This window comes from Physeter macrocephalus, chromosome 18, assembly GCF_002837175.3.
Source record: "Physeter macrocephalus isolate SW-GA chromosome 18, ASM283717v5, whole genome shotgun sequence".
Classification (NCBI taxonomy): Eukaryota; Metazoa; Chordata; class Mammalia; order Artiodactyla; family Physeteridae; genus Physeter; species Physeter macrocephalus.
This window is the reverse complement of record NC_041231.1, coordinates 59,961,065-59,981,818: the sequence shown is the minus strand read 5'-3', so window position 1 is coordinate 59,981,818 and position 20,754 is coordinate 59,961,065. Positions and strand designations below refer to the sequence as shown.

The 20,754-nt window shown below is 39.3% G+C and overlaps 2 protein-coding genes across 9 annotated transcripts in view; one reads left to right on the top strand and one right to left on the bottom strand.

The window, feature by feature from the left end:
• The window catches only part of AZI2 (5-azacytidine induced 2), a 33,977-nt gene extending 30,302 nt beyond the window's left edge, over positions 1-3,675 (bottom strand). The window contains exon 1 of one of the 3 annotated variants that reach the window (XM_028478903.2): positions 3,096-3,675. The gene's annotated coding sequence lies outside the window, so the exon portion shown is untranslated. The remainder of the gene's footprint in view (positions 1-3,095) is intronic. The other 2 variants (XM_024116509.3, XM_024116510.3) reach the window with 2 other exon arrangements.
• Positions 3,676-3,711: 36 nt separating this feature from the next.
• The window catches only part of ZCWPW2 (zinc finger CW-type and PWWP domain containing 2), a 142,841-nt gene continuing 125,798 nt past the window's right edge, over positions 3,712-20,754 (top strand). For 2 of the 6 annotated variants that reach the window (XM_007108652.3, XM_028478907.2), the window contains exon 1: positions 3,713-3,813. The gene's annotated coding sequence lies outside the window, so the exon portion shown is untranslated. Of the gene's footprint in view, positions 3,814-7,991; positions 8,392-9,738; positions 9,949-20,754 lie in introns of those variants that run through there. The other 4 variants (XM_055079745.1, XM_055079743.1, XM_028478908.2 and 1 more) reach the window with 4 other exon arrangements.

Below are 20,754 nucleotides of genomic sequence, written 5' to 3'. Positions count from 1 at the left end.
AAAATTCATATTTTATGGCAAGACAAGAAAAATTTAAACATAAAATTTTTCTCTACCCTTTTGGGCCTCCTCCCTTCCCTTTGGTGTGTGTTGCACATCTGCATTAACCAGACCTCCTTAGGAGATAACCTCCTTCTTAATCTTGTAAGAGGCTACAATGACCCATGACTCATTACTCACTTTGTACATTTAGATCTGGATTGTGTAAACTGTCAAAAATATGTCACTTGACGTATAATCCTTTGTCTCAAAAACTTACATATAACTATGCTTTGACCTCTAAGGGGCGGAACAGTCCTTAGAGCTTTCTTAAAGACTGTCTCCTGGATTATAATCCTCAGGTTGGCTCCAATAATATTAAGGTAGAGGAAAATTTCTTCTGGACAGCATGCATTTTCCTACTTCTCAGGTAAGTATTATTTTCCTAATTTATAAACAAATCTTAGAAAAATTAAAATACCTTACCTACACCTACATAAAGAATCAGCAGCAAAGGTGGGAATGTGAACCCATATAAGCCATCTTCCAAATTTATGCTTTTAATACCACATTCTGAGAGGCAACACAAAATTGATTCTTATTTTCCCAATAAGAATCTGAACAGGGGCTTTCCTGGTGGCGCAGTGTTTGAGAGTCCGCCTGCCGATGCAGGGGACACGGGTTCGTGCCCCGGTCCGGGAGGATCCCACATGCCGCGGAGCGGCTGGGCCCGTGAGCCATGGCCGCTGAGCCTGCACGTCCAGAGCCTGTGCTCCACAACGGGAGAGGCCACAACAGTGAGAGGCCCGCGTACCGCAAAAAAAAAAAAAAAAAAAAGAATCTGAACAAGGCAGGACTCAGTGGTAGAAAGAACAATGGTCTGAGATTCAGAAACCCAGACTCTAGTCTACGATCTGCCACCTTGATTATTGATTAGTTTACCTCTCCAGATCTAAGTTTTCCCACTAATAAAACGCCAGGGTTGAACTACATCACTGAGATGCTGCCCTTTCTATATTGTGAAGGCAAACTTTTAATGCGAATATAGTATGGCAACCTAAACAGATAGAAAGGAATTCAGTTTTACCAGGAACTAAGTAAAAGATATAGTACACATATTATGTCAACACCAAACTTGACTAGAAAGGTACTGTCACCACAGATGAGCAGAGACTCAAAGAAGTGAGGCAAATTTGTCTATAATCACACTGGCAGTATGTGACAGAGCTAGGGTCTGAATCAAGGCCTATTTAATAGGCTCTTTCCTCGACTTTACCTTGCCTCCTGAATTGAATTTATCTAGAATTTTCATCATCTTTCTACCCCTCAAAAGCCAGACTATCCCTGTACCCACTTCTATGGAATAAGGATTAAGTCTTAGAGAGAGAAACTAACACCTACTTCTCTTTCCCTTTTTTTAATGAAACAATTAAGGGCAGGAATGAGCTAACTGGTTTATAAAGAAGGGATCGTCAAGTGCCTTTTTTCAAGATACTATGTACCTCAGCACTCAAATGCCCTATAATTCAGTGAGTGCCCAAAAATGTACTCAGCACCAGATATACAGTATGAAAAACCCCATTTTCATTTTTATAACCCTCACCGAGTTATCTCACTAACTGCCTTAGTCCAGAATCAGTTTGTATGGCCACGGAATCGTAAGACTCTTTCTGGGTTAGCACAGGTATGAAAAGCAGTCTACTTCTTTTCATTCCTTTCATAAATAATACATCTCAATGCAACTGAGCATCTTCACACACTAAATGTTACTAGTATTAGTGTTAACTATTCTCTAATAGTGATACGACAACTGTATTTTAATCCAAAATATAGGTACCAAAGAAAAAAATTAAATTACACTGGTTTTATTACTTCAAGGATTATGAAGTACTTCATCACATCATCTTATTTAATAATCATGACAATGCTTTGTGTTGGCATGTCAGGCAGCGTGCTTTGACTTTTAAGGGAACTAGCTCATTTGTTCTCCATAACAATTCATTAAATCTACATAAGACCTCCGAGGTGAGCAAGAATTTCCTTATATCACACACGGAGCAATTAAAACAGTGGGAGCCAGTAATGAAAAAATGGCTAGCTGACTCTATAGCTGCAAACTCTTGGAAACTATGCTTTGGTGCCTTGGAGAGAAAGATTATTCCCATTTTAGAGATAAGGAAAATGAAGAAGAGTTTTGGTTTCTTAGCCAGCGTCAAGTGAGTGGTAAATTCAGCACTCAGATTCTGAGTTAATGTTCTGACTTAATCCAGTGCATTTCCCATTTCACTACAATGTCTCTTTAACATTAAAACCTTACATTTGTGTACAACTTTCCATCTTAGAAAAACATAGCATTAAAATTCAACAACCCTGTGAAGGATGTACCATTCCTAACTCACAGACGATGTAAGGAGTGATCACAACAGATTGGTAAATTAGACATGGTAAGTATAGATAACTGTAATGTAAACCATGTCTTGAGATCCTCTTCAATCAAATTTAAAGCTCTAAAACTAAAAAAACAAGCGTCTTCTATGTTTAAGAGGCAAGGATCAATTTCAATCCTAGTAGGTTGTCTTTGATCATCTCAGCGTATCTCCAATATATCCTGGAGCAATTTGTTTTCATCTGTATTACAGTTTCTGTATTTTCTCTCACTTCTGAGTATCTGAGTTCCTTGTTTGTAGGCACAGGAACTCAGCCTACTTGGCATGTATTAGCCACTCAACAAATGATGGAAAACCATCCTGAAAAAAGCTAACATTACTGTCAGCCCTCGGTGATGTACAGGGGTCCATTTACATCGCCCCAGGCAGGACCGTCCTAACCATACGCCCCTCTTTGGTTTCCGATTTAAATGCAGCCCCAATGAATGAAATAAAACTGCAGGCACCCCGATAAACCAGAGCACGGTAAGAAAACAAGCACTAGGGAGAACCGAGGACCAAGCGGGGCCCGACCCGGCTCGCGCGAGTAGACACGGTCAAGGATGCCAGGCGGGCCGCTCCCTGGCCCAAGGTTTGGAGAAATGACGCGTCTCTCCGCACCGGCGACAGCAGCAGAGGGTGGTCCCGGCACCGCCCGCGCCCCCGGGCCGGCCAAAGCGGGTCACTCACCCCGAACACAGGCTCCGTGGGGCCGCCCCCAGGGCCGCCGAGTTTCGATTCCCCAGCGTTTGGAAACGGACCGAAAACAAACCGGGTCGCTAAGGGTCACCGCGGGCTTCCTGTTTCCTCAAAGACAGCGCCGCTTCCCCGGCAAAGGCAGCCGCTCCGGGAACGCCGCGGAGGGACTCCCATTTCTCCCGCCTCGGTGGCGCCAGGGCCGGCGTGGCCGGCCAGTCGGCTACGGCCCGGGAGGCTCTGGAAGGAGGGCCGAGCCAAGGCCGAGGGCCGAGCCGCCGCCAGAGAAGGCCGGTTACCCGGCCCCGTCAGCGCCCGCCCTAGCCCCGCGCCGCGCAGGGGGAGCGAAGCGACGGGGCCGGCTAGAAGGGCGACCGGCTCACGACCGGAAACGGGGCCTCCAGTAATTCGCGACTCGGCTCCTGGGCCGCCCAAGCAAACCGGAAGTCAGGCCTGAGGGAGATGGGAGGGCGTTCGCCAAGCCAGTGCTGGGGCGGGATGGGGAAGAGGTGCGCAGAAAAGCAGGGCGCGACGTCCTACGCGCCCCGTGAGCCTCCGCCGCCGGGTGGACGGGGCCGCGGCGTGCTACGTGTCTCGTGAGCATACGCAGCAGGGTGGGCGGGGCCGCGGCGTACTACGTGTATAGTGAGCTCCCGCGACTGGACGGGCGGGGCCCCCGTGCCGCGGGAGGCTGAGGCGGTGGCGCAGTGTGGTAAGCCGTTATCCACCTTGGCGGAGGTTGAGTCGCTGGCCTCCTACAGCGCCGTCTTTTTCCCTAAGCGTCCGCTTGGGGGTCCTCGAACGTAGTAGCGTGTGTTGGCTCCGCTTAGTAGCGCTCTTGTGGGTTTCTAGTTCTCGCCTCGCCGTGGCAGGGAACTGGGGACCCGTGACGATTCGCGCCTGCGGGGGAGCCGTTAACAACCCGACTAGTTTCGGGGCGTTGCTCTGGGTCCCCTAGTAATTCGGCACACAGCTCTTGTTAACATTGTGGAAGCTGTTGACTTCGGGGGGTGTACCCGGCTGCGCCAGGTAGAGGATGGACAGGCCTGAGCTGTGGGGTCACGAGTAGTTGAGTTGGGGTCCGTCCTTGGAGGTCGCAGGCAGACGGAACCCCTCCAGCTGTAGGCCTATTTTTGATTAAACGAATAAAGAAGAAAATGGTAATTATAGGGCATTTATCCTTACTGACTGCCAGTTAGCAACAGTGATGCTCCTCCCCAGCCCTTTCGACTAAGGGCTTAAATATCGTTGGTGTCAGTGTTCTGTTGGAAGATGTTTTTGCATCGCGTTTTTTTTTTTAATTAATTTATTTTATTTATTTATTTTTGGCTGCGTTGGGTCTTCGTTGTTGCATCCGGGCTTCCTCTAGTTGCGGCGAGCGGGGGCAACTCTTTGTTTAGGTGCGCGGGCTTCTCATTCCGGTGGCTTCTCTTGTTGCGGAGCACGGGCTCTAGGTGCGTGGGCTTCAGTAGTTGTGGCATTCAGGTTCAGTAGATGTGGCTCTTGGGCTCTAGAGTGCAGGCTCAGTAGTTGTGGTGCCCAGGCTTAGTTGCTCCGCGGCATATGGGATCTTCCCGGACCAGGGCTTGAACCTGTGTCCCCTGCATTGGCAGGTAGGGATTCTAAACCACTGTGCCACCAGGGAAGCCCTGCATCGCAGTTCTAATTCATCAACCAACAGTCAGCTCATCAAGAATGGATTCAGCTCTAGGGTTTACTTTAAAATATTTTTCTGTTGTTGTTAAGCCTCTCTTTTTGCTTTAGATTTAAGTGAAAATTCACAGCTGTTATGAACAAAGAGCACAACTTAAAGTTAACATGACATTTAAAAATATTTTAAAATCTATATTAATGTAATCATTTAGAAAGATCCATTCACTTCCGTTTATCAGGCTGGGACATAAGAGCAGTGTTTTTGATATTTTGGACAAGAATCCTTTTTCGATTGGCTCAGTAATGCGCTTTACAGAATAAAAGCAAACCACCAAGAGATATGTTTTGCCTAGTTTTTGAAGAATGCTAACAAAATCGGTTGAGGCACCCCAGAATCATCAAAAATAAAATGATAATCTGGTTTCTGATTTGTAGATTTAGAAATGTTGAATCTTTACTCACAATTTAGAATAATTTGAGACTTGTTGAAAAAGAAGGGAAATTCATTTTTATCTTTTCTCTCTGAGTAAATAAGATGACTTAGCTCAGTATTTTACTCCATGTGATCAGTCTGTTTTCATTTTAAAATACACACTTCCCTATTATAATAATGAAAAAAATGGGTCTTATTAACAATACTATTTGCTTGTTCAGAATGCGTAAGCCTATCAATTTAGTCAAGTAAAACATCCTAATTTTTTTTGCCAGGGAATGGGGGCGGGGAGAGTGGTACCCCCGGTAGGTTATGACAAACTGTAATCCAGATATTTGTTAAATTGAGCTGAAATGGTCACTTTCTATCCACTTATGCATCTGCTTTAATTTTAGCAAATAAATTATTAAAGAAAGCTTGCCACACTTATGCTTTGTTATAAGCATAAGTTAAAGTTTTATTATAATCTTGCTGTAAGGAAAAAGACCTCCGATAAGTCAAATAAAAGATACAGTCTTGATAGGGACATTTTATGGGAAAAGAAAACGGTTAGATAATTATCATTAAAGTAGATAACAGAAAGCAAGGAATTTGGGGTCATTAGACTCTTAACTAATAGTCAACTGCTTAGGTGAGTGTATGGTTTTCCAGAACAAATCTTAATTTTATTAAAGTTTATTGGAGGGTTGCTTAGGCTTTTTTTTCAGGAATGTTCATTTCACCGCAAGAGAGGAGTTGGGAATTACAGTCATCCAAAAAAAATCTGTACCGGCCAGGTTTGGGACAATTTTTTTTAAACCATTATTACATCTTCTATAACTACAAATGCAGTCTGAAATTTTCAAAACGATTCAGGTCTTTATAAACATATACTTGACACAAGGCACTTTTTAAAAGGTCGTGTTTTACAGGTTGTAGTAAACAAAAAAATAGGTAACACAAGAGATTCTCCCCCACCTTCTCCCATCCTCTCACCGAGGTCCTGATATTTTCCATTAGGAGCTGCTCCTGAAGGATAGAGTGAGGACTGGCTTCAGTGAGGTTCCCTTTTTCCCTGGGGTAGGTTGGATTTCAAAGCAATATCTGAACAAAGAATATGGGCCCTGGCACAACTCGACTGTGGCTCAGCCTCCTTCTCCTGTTTTTAGGCAACTGTGCATCTTTAGAGCTGCTTCAAATCTTATTTTTTGTATATTTAGGCACTATGTTAAAACAACGAAAAACAGTGCTGTTGCGTTTTGTTTTTTTAATGGGAGCTATATATTTCTAAACTGTGACGAATATTTACTGTTAGAGGAAAGAGAATACACCTTTTGAGGAAAATTTGTAAAGCGAATTTTGGGTTAGTGATTTAAATTTTATATTCGTTTAATTTGATTAAATCATACCATCCTAGGGATCATGTTTTCTGTGTCTCTGTCCCGTGTTTTGTGAGTATTGTGTATGTGTGGCTCTGCAGTGTCAGCAGAACAGAATTAAGAAAAACCTTTAAGTTGAAATAGCAATGTCACTTTTCTTATTAAAATCAGCTTCAATGTCATTTCATCCATTAATGTCTTAAAAGCATTCTTCCTCTCTTCTCCCCCACCTATCACATGTCCAGGTTAAAAGCCTTAGGGTAAGGGAATGGTTTCAGTGGCAGAGATACAAAACAGATTTAAAAATACTACCAATAATGAAAAATCTGGTATCTGAGCCTACATAGTCTGTTTTCCTTCTTTCCTCCCATACCTCATTGCTCATACCGCTACCCCCCCACCAAAACACATACACATACACACAGAATGTCGTGAATTGCAGAATCAAAGTTCATGATTTCTGTTACACTATGTGTATCTGAATCTGTGAATATTCCTGAAGCAGCAGGCAAACTGGGCGTCATGGATCCCTAACACTTAACCTTGGAAAGTACATGAAGGCTTTCCAGGAGGTTATGTAAATGATAGTTTAAGGGTATTAATTTTCACGCTGTTTACTTGCATGTTTCTTTCCTAAAATTGATCTGCCTCAGAGTGTGCATAAACCAGGGCAGCTTTCCCCTTTCCTCTTTTATAATTGTCCCTCTCCCACTCTACAATTAAAGCAATACCTTTAATCTGACCTAAGTCTTGTTTAGAAAGTAAATGATTCTAATAACTGGGTAGCTAATTGTTTCACAAGAGTAGTAATTTCCAATGGCTTTTGAAAATGCTTCAGAAGAACTCAATTGAGTTGTCAGCTAATCATTAAAAATAAATTTATGACATACCCCATGTGATTTTTGGTACATAGCTTAGTAGTTCAGAAGAATGATTATTGATATAACCAGAAATCCTTCTTCTCTCAAATATTTGGAATGGAAGAACACAAAATATAAGAATAGGATCGGCTTGAACCCTGTTTCTTTCTAACAACAAATAATATTCATTCTGATACACGACCTAAATGGGGGGAGAAGGTGCTATCCATTTCTGTATGGGATGCATTTCCAATAAAACTGACTTACAATATTTTATAATCATAATTTGTATTGAGTTTCTCATTTGATCAGTAGTGCTCTAGTAAATTAATGATAACACAATACTGATGACAATTTTTAAGATTTATGTTCTCAGGAATTTTAAAATGTACTCTTTTGTGTAGAGAAATATGATCAATTTAAAGTATTTTCAAGCACTAAAATATGTTGCAATAAGCTTGTGTGGGGGAAGTGAGATAATATGAATTCAAGGAGAAAAGGAATAATATCAGTTTCCTAACTGTGGAAGGAGATCTTGTTCATGTGCTTTTCAAATGGATGGGTTGATAGTAGATATCAAATTACTATGGCATTTACATTCCATTTATAAAAGGGATATATCCTACTGTCTCTAGCAACTAGCCTTGTCCTGGACAGGCAATCTGTGCTTCATAATAACTTTTTGACTTGAAATGTTTGCAGTCAGTAGGAATTAGCTTCTGACAGCTTTCATTTTTAAAAAAATAAACATGAATGTCATAACTGTATGCATAGAAACTAAATGCAGTGACTTTCTTTTGGAAACATATGTAGGTGAAGAAAAATTTAATAGTCTTAGAAAGCCTTTGATGTAAGGAGTAGGGAGAAGAAATATGAGAAGAGCTAACAGAAGACCAGCAGCAGAGACCCCAGGATGGTGTTGGAAGATTGTACAGAGAAGGAAAAAAGATCCAGTAAGGGGAATTCTACACTTCTTACTAAATGAAGTAAGAGCAACCCTTCTCTGAGGCTTGATACTTACACTCTTACTATCTGAGATATGAATTAATTAGTTTATTCAATACTTAACAAATATTCATTCAGAACTTACCATGTGTCATTGTTTTAGGCACTGAGATGAAACGGGCAAAATAGCTTTTTAATGTATAAAGAAGTAAAATCTATCACGGAGAAATCAGACACGTAGACAAGACCTATGTGAAATTTAACATGACGAGAAATTACTTCCTATTAATTTTTTTTCATGACAGTTTCTGTATATGCCTATGAAGAAAATAAACTTTTTCCCCTGTTTAAAATGGGAAGAGAGGAAGAAATAATTCTATTTTGTGACTGTCACATATACACCATAAAAACCAAGAAGATAAAGTCAGCTTTTCAGAGGAAAGACATTTTTATAAAGCTACCAAATAAACAACAATGAAAGGATGACATTAAACTTCAGTAAGATCTATAGAAAGAAATTAAATTAGATTTTTCAACAAACAAAATGAAATTGTTTGTTGAAAATTTCATTTTGTTTGTTGAAAATTTTTTCTGGAGTTCCCCAATTCTCCCCAGGTTGCCAACAAACACATGAAAGTATGTTCAACATCACTAATCATCAGAGAAATGCAAACCAAAACCACAATGAGGTATCACCTCACACCGGTCAGAATGGCCATCACCAAAAAGTCTACAAACAATAAATGCTGGAGAGGATGTGGAGAAAAGGGAACCCTCGTGCACTGTTTGTGGGAATGTAAATTGATACAGCCACTGTGGAGAACAGTATGGAGGCTCCTTAAAAAACTAAAAATAGAACTACCATACAACCCAGCGGTCCCACTACTGGGCATATACCCTGAGAAAACCATAATTCAAATAGAGTCAAGTACCACAATGTTCATTGCAGCACTGTTTATAATAGTCAGGACATGGAAGCAACCTAAGTGTCCATCGACAGATGAATGGATAAAGAAGATGTGGCACATATATACAATGGAATATTACTGAGCCATAAAAAGAAACAAAACTGAGTTATTTGTAGTGAGGTGGATGGACCTGGAGTCTATCATACTGAGTGAAGTAAGTCAGAAAGAGAAAAACAAATACTGTATACTAACACATATATATGGAATCTAAAAAAAAATGTTTCTGATGAACCTAGGGGTTGGGCAGGAATAAAGATGCAGTTGTAGAGAATGGACTTGAGGACACGGGGAGGGGGAAAGGTAAGCTGCGACAAAGTGAAAGAGTAGCAGTGACATATATACACTACCAAATGTAAAATAGATGGCTAGTGGGAAGCAGCTGCATAGCAATTAAAAAAAAAATAAAGATAACAGAAAAAAAAAAAAAACCACGCAAATGCACCCCAATTCATTGCAGCACTATTTACAATAACCAGGTCATGGAAGCAACCTAAATGCCCATCGACACACGAATGGATAAAGAAGATGTGGTACATATATACAATGGAATGTTAGTCGGCCATAAAAAGGAACGAAATTGGGACATTTGTAGAGACATGGATGGACCTAGAGACTGTCATACAGAGTGAAGTAAGTCAGAAAGATTAAAACAAATATCGTATATTAACACATATGTGTGGAATTTATCAAAATGGTACAGATGAACTGGTATGCAAGGCAGAAATAGAGACACAGATGTAGGGAACAAACATATGGACACCAGGTGGGAAAGCAGGGGGTTGGTGGTGGTGGGGTGAATTGGGAGATTGGGATTGACATATATACGCTAATATGTATAAAACAGACAACTAATAAGAACCTGCTATATAAAAAATAATTTAATTTAATAACGAATACAGCCTTGGTCGTCGAGGTCTTGAATCTAAGCTGCTGATTCTTGGAGGATATTATGTAGTCATGCCTATTGGTACCACTACAAATTCAGAGACTTCAACCTCAGTTGAGCCCTCAGCACATCTTTAAGGCTATCCTTTTTATGTATTCTCTCTTTCCTCTTGCAATTCTTCAGTGATTATTCTAAACCTTTTTAAATCTCAGATCATTCTCCTCATTCTCAAAAGATAAACTTTCCTCTTACATTACAAGGATTATCTCTGTCATTTCCCACCTTAATACCTAAAAGCTTATCTAAAACTGTTCTCTCACTTCCTTGCTGCTGTTTCAGACCTCAATTCTATTTTCTTTATTCTAAAATACTTCTTGAGGGTTTGCTATGAGCCAGACAATGCTAAAGGAAAGACAAAATTCCTCTCCTCAAGTAACATTAAGTGCTATTATGAGACCAATGCAGAATGATTTGGAAGTGTATGGGGGCTCACCTGAGACTTCCAGGTAGGGGGTGTGTCAGGCTACTGAGAAGAGGTGATGTCTAAGCCAATCTGAAAAATTACTGAGTAAGAGTCAATGCCCCTACCGTGTGCCCCCAGCAATCTCTACCCACCTCCATGCCGCTCAACACATTGTATTATAGTTTATTTAATGAGGTCCTCTACAAGACAAGGAAAATCCACTGGCAAGTCAATCTATCATGTTAACCACTGTATCCCTAGTACTTAAAAGAATACTTGCCGAAGAGAAGCACTGAGTGAATATTTATATTATGAAATAATGAAAATAATATGAACTTCAGCGTTAAGACTGTCCTAGATAGTACCAATATTCAAATAATTTAAAAACTAGTATGGCTGTGTATGTATCAGTTGAATATCATTCATAGCTCTGGATTTAAATTTTGGCTTCATTTCCTGTGAGGTTTTTAAATTAAAGCAAATCAGTTAAATCTATCATTTTATCATCTGTACATGTTGATGGTAATAATATTATAATTCATAGGATAGTTTTAATGATGAAATGAAACAGCATATGAAAAAACCCTTCAGTGCTGGTACACTAAATACATATAATAAGTGTTTGACTTCCTTTCTAGACTGCTTTTAAATGAGCTATATTTATAGTTAGATAAGAAAATTAAAATATGCAGAAACCAATGCAGAATGAGAGCACTCTATTTTGTCTTTCCTTCATGATTTTTCTCAAGTGCTCAACTTAACAAATGTTTAGGTAGTTTGCTTCTAAACTTAAAATGCATTTATCCTTAATCTTCTCTATAATGTAAATTTAAAATTTGCTGTTCATTCATACCTAATTAACCAATTTGTGCCTGTATGTCAACCTTAGATTATATTTAACAATTCAACAGGAATTTAAGAGCTTATTATCTGTGCAAAGTTGTAATTTATCTTTATCATTCAGGGACTACTTTATGCAGATACTGCTGGGTAGCTTCTAGCTCAATAAATGCTCCAAGATGCTTAATATTTTCTTTTCTTTTTTTGTTTTAATAATGAGTATAACTGTTGGATTTCATCCAAAATAAGAGATCAAAGTATTGATAGAATGGAAAGAAACAGCTTACTGGCATATTTAAAGGATGGTATCTTTTGCAGCTTTAAATCGTTTCCAGGAAAAAGTTAACAAATAAGTAGAAATCTGATAAATTGTGCTAAATGCCAACTTTAAACCTTAGTAATCAGTTTATATGCTTTATGTCTATATTGGATGGCTGCAAAAATTCCAGTCTTTTGTATTATTCAGTATATTGAGACTTGTGAGAATAAAACAACAGATCGAACAAGAATAAGTTCTTCCACAAAAAAAAAAAAAAAAAAAATTGGGGCTTCCCTGGTGGTGCAGTGGTTGCGCGTCCGCCTGCCGATGCAGGGGAACCGGGTTCGCGCCCCGGTATGGGAAGATCCCACATGCCGCGGAGCGGCTGGGCCCGTGAGCCATGGCCGCTGAGCCTGCGCGTCCGGAGCCTGTGCTCCGCAACGGGAGGGGCCACAACAGAGGAAGGCCCGCATACCACAAAAAAAAAAAAAAAAAAAAAAAGAATAAGTTCTTCAGGCTGGCTACCAAATGCAATACTGTTATAAAAAGATTAGAATTATATCAGTAGGTTGAACAAGGAGAGTGTTAATTTCAGAGCAGCTTAGTTATTTCTCCCTACATGTGCCCATTCTCAGTTGACCTTTATCTAAGATATATTGTCATGTAAGTCACACAGCTGATTTGCTTAAAGGTAAAATTTCTTCCACTAATATTGCAGAAGAATAGTCTTCAATTAAATTGACCATGTCCTTTAAATCACAAGACATGGAAACAGAATCTCAAGCTAATTTAATTAGAGAATTTCAACTTGCCATTCAAAATAATTTATATATCATATTATTTATATATTGTCAGTTATTTTCCTCATTTCAGAAATGTGGCATAATTCTAATTAAAAAAAGAGTGATAACTTTTTTACTCTGGATTCTAGTGAGTAACTATATAATTAATGTTTCAAAAGTCACTACACAAATGTTAAGGAATCTAACAATAAAAAGTTTTAAAATGAGAATGTGAAAATGGAATTAACTTAAATTGCATACTGCAAAACTAAGAGTATGCTTCTTCTCCATATCACATCTAAAATTGCAAAGTAAGCATAACACCCTGAGAACAGGAATAAGTTGGAATTCCTACCCTGGAAAGAAACAAACTAAAGGCTTTTCCCACTTTGTCTAATTTACTTTTCAATTTCTTTGGAGAGGGTCCTCTCTGCTTTTGTTCTGAGAGGAGAGCCTGGATGGCTTGTCTTTGTGCATGAGATGGGGAAGACAAAAAAAGCAAATTAGTTTCATGAAAGACTTCCAAAAATGTCATATCCATCCTCCATCTTTCATTTAGGGCCTTCAGGGCCTCATCATGATCTTTCTGGGAGGGTTGATTCCTATCTCCACTGTGGATTCTTCTCCAGTAAATTCTGTGCTAAAGCTTCCTGGGTTCCACTTCATTTCCTGAGAGGTTCATACCTGGTTTCTCTCAGAATATTTGTTGAAATCCTTAGTCCTCTGATGTCTCCCCACCTCTTTCTTTTTCTGTTATGTGTATATATTTTTTACTCTTTAATCTTAATGGAAGGAAAAGATATAAATCAGTCTGTAATCTCAAACAGAGCTCAACAATTTGCTTTCTTAACAACATATTGTGAACATTCCCTCATATCATTAAATGTCTACACTATTTAAGCATAGGCATTATTTTAGTTTTGAAGCTAAAATTATATATTTTTAAAAATGTTTAAAAGTTTATTTGCATTGGGTCTTAGTTGTGGCATGCAGGATCTTTCATTGTGGCGTGCGGACTCTCTAGTTGTGGCGTGCAGGCTCCAGAGCGCGCAGGCTCAGTAGTTGCGGCAAGCGGTCTCTAGAGCGCACAGGCTTAGTTGCCCTGCAGCACGTGGGATCTTAGTTCCCCGACCAGGGATCGAACCCACATCACCTGCATTGGAAGGCAGATTCTTAACCACTGGATCACCAGGGAAGTTCCTAAAATTATATTCTTTATTTACTTTTCAATTATGAATTTAGACAATTCTGATGAAATTCAGAGTAAAGATCACAGTATTTGTCCAATATTGGAGTCACTAGATAATGATTTTTTAATATTTTATTAGTGATTGATTTAGAGACCTTTAGTTACCTATTTTTTCTTTTGTTGCCTATGCTTTTGGTGTCACACCCAAGAAATTGCCAAATTTAATGTCATGAAGCCCTCCCCCTATTTTTCTTCTAAGTGTGTCATAGTTTTAGCTGTTACATTTAGGTCTTTGATCCATTTTGATTTAATTTTTCCAGTGTGAGGTAAGGGTCAAACATCATTGTTTTGCATACGAATATTCAGTTTTCCCAACCATATTTCCCCATGGGATGGTCTTGGCACATCTATTGAAAATCATATATGTGAGGATCTTTTTGTGCTCTCCATTCTATTCCATTGGTCTATATGTATGTCTTTACACCAGTACCATGTTTTGATTCTGCAGCTTTGTAATATGTTTTGAGGTCAGCAAATGGGAAGCCTCCAGCTTTGTTCTTCTTTCTCAAGATTGTTTTGACTATTTAAGTTCCCTTGAGAGTCTATATTAATTTTTTTTTTTTCAGTACGCGGGCCTCTCACTGTTGTGGCCTCTTCCGTTGCGGAGCACAGGCTCCGGACGTGCAGGCTCAGTGGCCATGGCTCACGGGCCCAGCCGCTCCACGGCATGTGGGACCTTCCCGGACCGGGGCACGAACCTGTGTCCCCTGCATTGGCAGGTGGACTCTCAACCGCTGCGCTACCAGGGAAGCCCCTATATAAATTTTAGGATGAATATTTTCCATTTTGGTTTTATTTCTGATAATAGCCATCCTAATGAGTGTGATGCTAATAATTTTATTCAATCATTTATTTCCTTAATGTATTTTTTTAATTCTATGAGTTAGTGAGGGAAGCCTGTTAAAATCTTCCAGTATTGTGGGCATGTCTCCTAGTTCTGTCTAGTTTTGCTTCATATGTTCTGAAGCTGATATCCATTATCTGAAGATACAGGATCCTCTTTTAAATGTGATATCATTTTAGGACAAGTAAGAAGTAGAGCCATAATTCTCACACTAATGTTGAAGATTTTATATCTTCTTTGGAGAAATGTCTATTTAGGTCTTTTGCCCATTTTTGGATTGGGTTGTTTGTTTTTTTGATATTGAGCTGCATGAGCTGCTTGTATATTTTGGCGATTAATCCTTTGTCAGTTGCTTCATTTGCAAATATTTTCTCCCATTCTGAGGTTGTCTTTTCTTCTTGCTTATGTTTTCCTTTGCTGTGCAAAAGCTTTTAAGTTTCATTAGGTCCCATTTGTTTATTTTTGTTTTTATTTCCATTTCTCTAGGAGGTGGGTCAAAAAGGATCTTGCTGTGATTTATGTCATAGAGTGTTCTGCCTATGTTTTCCTCGAAGAGTTTGATAGTGTCTGGCCTTACATGTAGGTCTTTAACCCATTTTGAGTTTATTCTTGTGTGTGGTGTTAGGGAGTGTTCTAATTTCATACTTTTACATGTACCTGTCCAGTTTTCCCAACACCACTTATTGAAGAGGCTGTCTTTTCTCCACTGTATATCCTTCCCTCCTTTATCAAAGAAAAGGTGACCATATGTGTGTGGGTTTATCTCTGGGCTTTCTATCCTGTTCCATTGATCTATATTTCTGTTTTTGTGCCAGTACCATACTGTCATGATTCCCGTAGCCTTGTAGTATAGTCTGAGGTCAGGGAGCCTGATTCCTCCAGCTCCATTTTTCGTTCTCAAGATTGCTTTGGCTATTCGGGGTCTTTTGTGTTTCCATACAAATTGTGAAATTTTTGGTTCTAGTTCTGAAAAAAATGCCAGTGGTCATTTGATAGGGATTGCATTGAATCTGTAGATTGCTTTGGGTAGTAGAGTCATTTTCACAATGTTGATTCTTCCAATCCAAGAACATGGTATATCTCTCCACCTATTTGTATCATCTTTAATTTCTTTCATCAGTGTCTTATAATTTTCTGCATACAGGTCTTTTGTCTCCTTAGGTAGGTTTATTCCTAGATATTTTATTCTTTTTGTTGCAATGGTAAATGGGAGTGTTTCCTTAATTTCTCTCCCAGATTTTTCATCATTAGTGTATAGGAATGTGAGAGACTTCTGTGCATTAATTTTGTATCCTGCTACTTTACCAAGTTCATTGATTAGCTCTAGTAGTTTTCTGGTAGCATCCTTAGGATTCTCTATGTATAGTATCATGTCATCTGCAAACAGTGACAGCTTTACTTCTTCTTTTCCTATTTGGATCTGAAGTCAGGAAGCCTGATTCCTCCAACTCCGTTTTTCTTTCTCAAAATTGCTTTGACTATTCGGGGTCTTCTGTGTTTCCATACAGATTGTGAAATTTTTTTGTTCTAGTTCTGTGAAAAATGCCATTGGTAGTTTAATAGGGATTGCATTGAACCTGTAGATTGCTTTAGGTAGTATAGTCATTTTCACAATGTTGATTCTTCTAATCTAAGAATATGGTATGTCTCTCCATCTGTTTGTATCATCTTTAATTTTTTTCATCAGTGTCTTATAGTTTTCTGCATAGAGGTTTTTGTCTTCCTCGGTAGGTTTATTCCTAGGTATTTTATTCTTTTTGTTGCAATGGTAAATGGGAGTGTTTCCTTAATTTCTCTCCCAGATTTTTCATCATTAGTGTATAGGAATGTGAGAGACTTCTGTGCATTAATTTTGTATCCTGCTACTTTACCAAGTTCATTGATTAGCTCTAGTAGTTTTCTGGTAGCATCTTTAGGATTCTCTATATATAGTATCATGGCATCTGCAAACATTGACAGTTTTACTTCTTCTTTTCCAATTTGGATTCCCATTATTTCTTTTTCTTCTCTGATTGCTGTGGCTGAAACTTCCAAAACTAGGTTGAATAACAGTGGTGAGAGTGGGCATCCTTGTTTTGTTTCTGATTTTAGAGGAAATGGTTTCAATTCTTCACCATTGAGAACAGTGTTGTCTGTGGGTTTGTCATATATGGCCCTTATTATGTTGCGGTAAGTTCCCTCTATGCCTGCTTTCTGGAGAGTTTTTATCATAAATGGATGTTGAATTTTGTCAGAAGCTTTTTCTGCATCTATTGAGATGATCATATCGTCTTTATCCTTCAGTTTGTTAATATGGTTTATCGCATTGATTGATTTGCATATACTGAAGAATCCTTGCATTTCTGCGGTAAGCCCCACTTGATCATGGTGAATTATCCTTTCAATGTCCTGTTGGATTCTGTTTGCTAGTATTTTGTTAAGTATTTTTGCATCTATGTTCATCAGTGATATTGGCCTGTAGATTTCTTTTTTTGTGACATCTTTGTCTGCTTTTGGTATTAAGGTGATGGTGGCCTTATAGAATGAAATTAGGAGTGTTCCTCTCTCTGCTATATTTTGGAAGAGTTTGAGAAGTATATGTGTTAGCTTTTCTCTAAATGTTTGATAGAATTCACCTGGGAAGCCTCTGGTCCTGGGCTTTTGTTTGTTGGAAGATTTTTAATCACAGTTTCAATTTCAGTGCTTGGGATTGGTCTCTTTATATTTTCTCTTTCTTCCTGGTTCAGTCTTGGAAGGTTGTGCTTTTCTAAGAATTTGTCCCTTTCTTCCAGGTTGTCCATTTTATTGGCATATAGTTTCTTGTAGTAATCCCTCAAGAATCTTTGTGTTTCTGCAGTGTCCGTTGTTACTTCTCCTTTTTCATTTCTAATTCTGTTGATTTGAGTCTTCTCCCTTTTTTTCTTGATGAGTCTGGCTAGTGGTTTATCAATTTTGTTTATCTTCTCAAAGAACCAGCTTTTATTTTTAGTTTTATTGATCTTTGCTATTGTTTTCTTCATTTCTTTTTCATTTATTTAGCTGATCTTTATGATTTCTTTTTTCTGCTAACTTTGGGGGTTTCTTATTCTTCTCTCTCTGATTGCTTTAGGTGTAAGGTTAGGTTGTTTATTTGAGATTTCTTTTGTTTCTTGAGGTAGGATTTTATTGTTATAAACTTCCCTCTTAGAACTGCTTTTGCTGCATCCCGTAGGTTTTGGGTCGTTGTGTTTTCATTGTCATTTGTTTCTGTGTATTTTTTATTTCCTCTTTGATTTCTTCAGTGATCTCTTGATTAATTAGTAGCATATTATTTAGTCTCCATGTGTTTGTAGTTTTTACATTTTTTTCTTGTAATTGATATCTAGTCATAAAGTGCTGTGGTCAGAAAAGATACTTGATACAATTTCAATTTTTAAAAATTTACCAAGGCTTGATTTGTGACTTAAGGTATGATCTATCCTGGAGAATATTCCTTGAGCACTTGAGAAAAAAGATTATTCTGTTGTTTTTGGATGGAATGCCCTATAAACATCAATTGAATCCATCTTGTTTAATGTACCATTTAAACTTCCGTTTTCTTACTTATTTTCACTTTGGATGATCTGTCCATTGATGAAAGTGGGGTGTTAAAGTCCCCTATTATTATTGTGTTATTGTCGATTTCCCTTTTTATGGCTATTAGCATTTGCCTTATGTATTGAGGTGCTCCTATGTTGGATGCATAAATGTTTACAATTGTTATATCTTCTTGGATTGATCCCTTGATCATTATGTAGTGTCCTTCTTTGTCTCTTGTAATAGTCTTTATTTTAAAGTCTATTTTTTCTGACATGAGTATTGCTACTCCAGCTTTCTTTTGATTTCCATTTGCATGGAATATCTTTTTCCATCCCCTCACTTTCAGTCTGTATTTGTCCCTGTGTCTGAAGTTGGTCTCTTGTAGACAGGATGTATATTCGTCTTGTTTTTATATCCATTTAGCCAGTGTTTTGGGAGCATTTAATCCATTTATGTTTAAGATAATTATCAATATGTATGTTCCTATTACCATTTTCTTAATTGTTTTGGGTTTGTTTTTGTAGGTCTTTTCCTTGTCTTGTGTTTCTTGCCTAGAGAATTTCCTTTAGCATTTGTTGTAAAGCTGGTTTGGTGGTGCTGAATTCTCTTAGCTTTTGCTTGTCTGTAAAGGTTTTAATTTCTCCATCGAATCTGAATGAGATCCTTGCTGGGTATAGTAATCTTGGTTGTAGGTTTTTCCCTTTCATCTCTTTAAATATATCCTTCCACTCCTTTCTGGTTTGCAGAGTTTCTCCTGAGAGATCAGCTGTCAGCCTTATGGGGATTCCCTTGTATGTTATTTGTTGTTTTTTCCTTGCTGCTTTTAATATTTTTTGTTTGTATTTAATTTTTGATAGTTTGATTAATATGTGTCTTGGTGTGTTTCTCCTTGGATTTATCCTGTATGGGACTCTCTGTGCTTCCTGGACTTCCTTTCCCATGTTAGGGAAGTTTTCAACTATAATCTCCTCAAATATTTTCTCAGACCCTTTCTTTTTCTCTTCTTCTTCTGGGAACTCATAATCCGAATGTTGGTGCATTTAGTGTTGTCCCAGAAGTCTCTGAGACTGTCTTCAATTCTTTTCATTTTTTTCCTTCATTCTGCCCTGTGGCAGTTATTTCCACTATTTTATTTTCCAGGTCACTTATCCGTTCTTCTGCCTCAGTTATTCTGCTATTGTTTTCTTTTAGAGAATTTTTAATTTCATTTATTGTGTTGTTCATCATTGTTTGTTTGCTGTTTAGTTCCTCGAGGTCCTTGTTAAACGTTTCTTGTATTTTCTCTATTCTATTTGCAAGATTTTGTATCAACTTTACTGTCATTATTCTGAATTCTTTTTCAGGTAGACTGCCTATTTCCTCTTCATTTGTTAGGTCTGGTGGGTTTTTACCTTGCTCCTTCATCTGCTGCATATTTCTCTGTCTTCCCATTTTGCTTAACTTACTGTGTTTGGGGTCTGCTTTTTGCAGCCTGCAGGTTTGTCATTCCCTTTGTTTTTGGTGTCTGCCCACAGTGGGTACAGTTGGTTCAGTGGGTTGTGTAGGCTTCCTGGTGGAGGGGACTCGTGCCTGTGTTCTAGTGGGTGGGGCTGGATCCTGTCTTTCTGGTGGACAGGGCTGCGTCCAGTGGCGTGTTCCGGGATGTCTGTGAACTTAGTATGATTTTAGGTAGTCTCTCTGCTAATGGGTAGAGTTGTGTTCCTGTCTTGCTAGTTGTTTGGCATGGGGCGTACAGCACTGGAGCTTGCTGGTCATTGTGTGGAACTGGGTCTCAGTGTTGAGATGGAGATCTCTCGCAGAGCTTTTGTTGATTGATATCACATGGGACTGGGAGGTCTCTTGCCGCCAGCCGCGGCGGGTCCTCAAAGTGCTGCAACAATCGACGAGAGGGGGTAGGGAACTGAGAGCACCAAGGTATGGGATCAGAAGGGCACAAACAACTGATGGTTGCAAGGCAAGTTTAATAACAAAGCATAGTCATATATATACCCCTAAAGCAGGGACTCTTAACAGACATTGCGCCCTAAAGCAGAAACCTTGTATAAACATTGTTCTGTAGAACTGGTCTTTTATCTCGGCTTAGTCGCCACCATATCTGCAGGGACTTTGCATAGTCATTGTGCCCTAAAAGAAAGGAATGCCACTGTCTCGAGGGCTCAGTCTCAGCGCCCGGGGCGGGCGAACACCCTGCTGCTCGCAGGCGAACACCATGCTGCTCGCAGGCGAGAGACGGGTTAATTGCTTATTCCACAAAGGCACCAACTTCCCCTCCAGGGTTGCTTATCCTGGCTTTAGGGAACAACCAGGGACTCTCAGTAACTGAGCAGGTCCCTGGAGCGATCTGACCAAAGGCCATCTCCTTTTCTACGTTCATACCGTAAAGTCCAGGATGCATACCAAGGAGAGTACAATCGGGCCCTGAGGCTTATGAGGGTCTTAATGGCGCATTCCTCAGAGCGCAATGCTCGCCACAGTCTCTGGTGGTCCAACGTTCTGAACTAGGCTCTCCCACCTCAGAGGCTCAGGCGTGACAGCAGGCCGGAGCACCAGGACCCTGTCAGTCACACAGCTCAGAA